We start from the raw sequence: 4,626 nt of genomic DNA, 5'->3' as shown, positions 1-4,626 counted from the left end.
GGAACGCTTTAAGTTGTAGAAAAAAAAAACTTTAGGTACGGTGTGGAAATTAGCAAATGTATGTGAATGAATACTTGTATACATGTATAGAGGTGCGTGTATGTCGTATGTAGTAATTACCAGATCATGCTGGCAGCTTCAGCCTCTCAAAACCAACATAGATATAGATCCATGCATGTGTAGAAATCGTAGATGAACAAGTTAATTGAAATTGATCAATTAAGGAAGAGGATGAGAAGAGAAATACCCCCTTGTGAAGCTTATTTTTCAAGATTTTGGTTCTTAGGAGAGAGCAACCATTAACAAGAAGAAAAAGAGATATGAAAAATGTCTCAACTTGATAATCTTAGTTGAGATTCTTCTTCCTTCTCTCTCTCACACACATGTATATAACAAAAAATTATCAACAACAATAATTATTTATTTAATAAGATATAACAACAATGCACGTTACCCAGATGCTTAATTGGATAAAATGGACCACAAATAGGCATTTTTTTGTCAACATGTGTATTTTATTTTTTTGTATACAATAACCTTAATATAAATTAATACAGTTTGAATCATTACATTTTTCTTAATATCAAGGTAAGATATTTTTCGTGAAATTTAGAAGAATGTGTTTGGACAGTCTCATTCAAGTATTATTAATGTTTTGGACGCTTTCATTTTTTTTTTTTTTTTTAGTTTTGGCTTAACAAGAGAATATTTAATTCAGAAATTTCGATTGAAATATTAACTGAAGTAGTTTATACTGTCATTATTTACTTTATTATATAGCCAAGTATTTCGATCTCCGAAATGTTTATTTACCCCCAATTGTATGATAAGCTGGCCATATAGTTAATAGTTATCTACATACAAAACACTATAAGTTTACGTAATAATATTAGAATTTTTTAAGAACGAAAAAGATGGATGAAGAAGAGAAGATAGGGTCTAGGAATTAATGGCTGAGACAAATGAAAAGGATACGACCAAATCCGAAATCTTCATTGCACGCGTCTTCTGTCTTATTGCATCTCCTCTTTCGTTTGTCCTCAGACATCACAATCCATCGATCCATCCAACATGTTCACATATAGTGATATACATGCATACACAAAAGCAATTATTATGTGAAAGCTTGAATTTCTTACATGAAACTCAAACAATCTAACTACAACGTTCAAAATAGATTTAAGATTTACTAAAGTTCAAACTAATCTTGAGATGTGTAAAGGATATATATATCAACAAAACAAGAAATTTATTAGGATTACGATAGAGTATATTGTAATGTATCTGCATTTCAGTGTTTTGATAGCTAAATATTGTAATATATCTGTATTTCAGTGTTTTGTGAATGGATCTGCAATTTGTTCCTCAGAACAGATATGGAATAACTGAAACCATCCGGCAAGTAACCTCTCGCGAACACTGTGACAGTCCTTTTCGATGTGCTTTGTACGCTCATGAAAGATTGGATTGCGAGCGATGTGAATTGCAGCTTCATTCTCGCAGTAAAAGAAAGTAGGCTTTACCATACGAACCTGGAACTCTTTGAGGAAAACAGTGAGGCACATAAGTTCATCAGAAGCAAAGGACATGCTTCGGTATTCAGCTTCAATAGACGATTTTGCAACAACTTGTTGCTTCTTAGTTTTCCAAGAGATAAGGGAAGAACCCAAGAAAAAACAATATCCATTAGTAGACCTTCTGGAATCCAAACACGAACCATAATCAGCATCCGCATATCCAATGAGTTGTAATTCAGACTTGGAGGAATAAAACAAGCCTTGACCCACTGTTCCTTTGATATACGCCAGAATAGTGTGCAGAGCTTGCCAATGATCTTTACAAGGAGCTTTTGAATACTGACTCAACTTGTTGACAGCAAATGTTAGATCAGGTCTCGTGATCTATAGATACATTAAGCGACCAATGAGACGCCGATAGGGCTTAGCATCAACAAAGTCACCTCCTGTATCTTTTGAAAGTTTGATAGCAGGATCAAGAGGAACAGGAGATGGTTTGCAACCCAACATGCCAGTATCATCCAACAGATCCAGAGCATATTTGTGTTGACAGATTGTGATTCCAGAAGCTGATCTTGCTATTTCCAGACCTAAGAAATATTTCAAAGGCCCCAAATCTCTTAGCTTGAAATAAGAATGAAGTTGTTGTTTTAGAACATCCACCGCTGCATCATTGTTACTGGCGATGAGAATATCATCGACATAAACCAATACACACATGAAGACAGTTTCTGTGATTTTAAAGAAGCAGGTGTGATCAAAATAAGATGTAGTAAACCCCAAAGTCAGAAGAGTTGAGGAGAATTTAAGAAACCATTGCCGAGAGGCTTGCTTAAGACCATACCGAGACTTCTTGAGCTTACAAACAGCATTTGGAGGAAAGGAGTCCCCCTTACTAGAGGCATAACCAGGTGGCAATTTCATATATATTTCCTCATCAAGGTCACCATTCAGAAACACATTAGAGATGTCAAGCTGGGTTAGAGAAAAACCATGAATAGCTGAAATAGCAAGAAGCAGTTTAACCGATGTAAGCTTGGCAACAAGAGAGAAAGTTTCATGGAAATCAACACATTCCTCTTGGGTATAACCCTTAGCAACCAACCTTGCCTTATACCTCTCAACACTGCCATCGGCATTGAACTTGATTTTAAAAATCCACTTGCAACCAATGGGAATTTTGTTCGGAGGTAGTGAGCAAATCTCCCAAGTACCCGTTATCTCCAAAGCATCAATTTCAGTCCCCATAGCACCACACCAAACCTTATGTTTCTTTGCCTCAGTATAGGTTTTGGGTTCAAGTTCTTTATCAATGGAAACTAAAAAAGAGTAATAGAGTGGAGAGATTTTTCCATAACAAAGATATTGAGAGATTTCGTGTATGGTTGAGGACCCTACTGAATGACAGTAGTAATCCTGAAGATAAGCAGGTGTTTTTGTTCTCCTGTGAGATGTTTGAGTAGAAGACTCAAGATCATCAGTTATAGGGTTAGCAGAAGGCTGAACCTCTACAAAAGAAGAAGATAGAGAAGTATCTTCGCCAGATGAATCAGATGACACAGGAGAATTGTAAATCAAATCAGGAAAAAAATCAGTATTAGCTGGAGACAAATCTGATTTGACAAACGGAAAGAGCTGTTCGTGGAACACCACATGTCTTGAGATAAAGATATTGTTACTCTCAAGATTAAGAAACTTATATCCTTTGTACCCAGAAGGGTAACCAAGGAAAACACAAGCCTTAGCTCTAGGATCAAATTTATGTTTGTTCTTGGGTGAGGAAGAAGTATAGCAAAGACAACCAAAGCTTTTTAATTGACTATAATCTGGTTATTTCTTTGTAAGAACCTCAAATGGACTTTTAACATCAAGAATAGGAGCAGGTAGACGATTAATGAGATGAACTGCGGTGAGAATACAATCACCTCAGTAAGGAAGAGGAATGTGAGATTGAAAAAATAAAGCTCTAGCAACATTGAGGATATGTTGATGTTTTCTTTCAACAACAGAATTTTGTTCTGGAGTTTCAGGACAAGAATGGAAAGATTGGATACCTTTAGAGTGGAAGAGATCTTTAAAAGAAAGCTCTGGAGCATTGTCAGATCTAACCCCCTTAAGTTTAGTTTCATATTGAGTTTCTATCATCTTAATAAAAATGGGAAAAAATTGTAAGACATCAGACTTTTGTTTAAGAAGGTAAACCCAAGTGGCTCTAGAACAATCATCAACAATAGTTAAGAAGTATTTGAAACCATCATGAGTAGAAACTGAAAAAGGACCCCATGTATCCATATGAATCAGATCAAAAGGTTTATCACTGATATTATTATGAGAAATGAAAGGGATATGTTTTTGTTTTGAAAGATGACAGACTTTACAATGAGAATCTGAAACATTCTTTTGTTTAGGAAAAGCTAAGATGTTATACATAGATAACAACTTAGACATAGAGGGATGTCCTAGCCTGTTATGCCACAATTCAGGACTATAAACTACATTAGCTAAGATAGGAACATTATTAAGAAGGATACCTGATAAAGAAAGGGAGTCTATATCTGATGTGATCATGGATGGAGTTAGGGAGGAGGAGCTTTTAGCTGAGCTTGAACCCGAGGAGCTTGTAGCGGAGGAATCATTGCTTGTACCTGAAGGACCAATGACTAGAGCAAAAGCTAAGAGGCTAAGAAATGCAATAAATGGGCTTATTCAAGAGCTTATGGCCAAAGAGAGCATGAGAAGAACTATTAGGGATGATACATATCAAGTCCAGCCCACTTTGAGCCTAATTCAAGTCCAAGAAAGCCCAAAATAATCACTTTGTTTTGTGGTCAAAGAGGAGTGACGAAAATTGAGTTCAACTCATCTTGGAAAGGACACCTTGGGAAGACAAAGTTCAAGAGTTGAATCTTCATTAAACTATCTATCTTTATTGTGTTTTAGTTTCAAGAATAATACTTTGTTTTGTGACCAAGTTTTTTATCTCTATATAAACTCATGTAATCTCATTTGAGAATCATCAATCAATTTTCCTTTTCATTTTATGAGTTTATCTTTTTGTTCTTTGTCTAGAACATTTCTTTGTTTCTTGGTGTGTAATATCCAAGCAACA

This window comes from Camelina sativa, chromosome 3, assembly GCF_000633955.1.
Source record: "Camelina sativa cultivar DH55 chromosome 3, Cs, whole genome shotgun sequence".
Taxonomy (NCBI): Eukaryota; Viridiplantae; Streptophyta; class Magnoliopsida; order Brassicales; family Brassicaceae; genus Camelina; species Camelina sativa.
The sequence above is the reverse complement of the archived record's forward strand: the minus strand, read 5'-3'. Positions refer to the sequence as shown.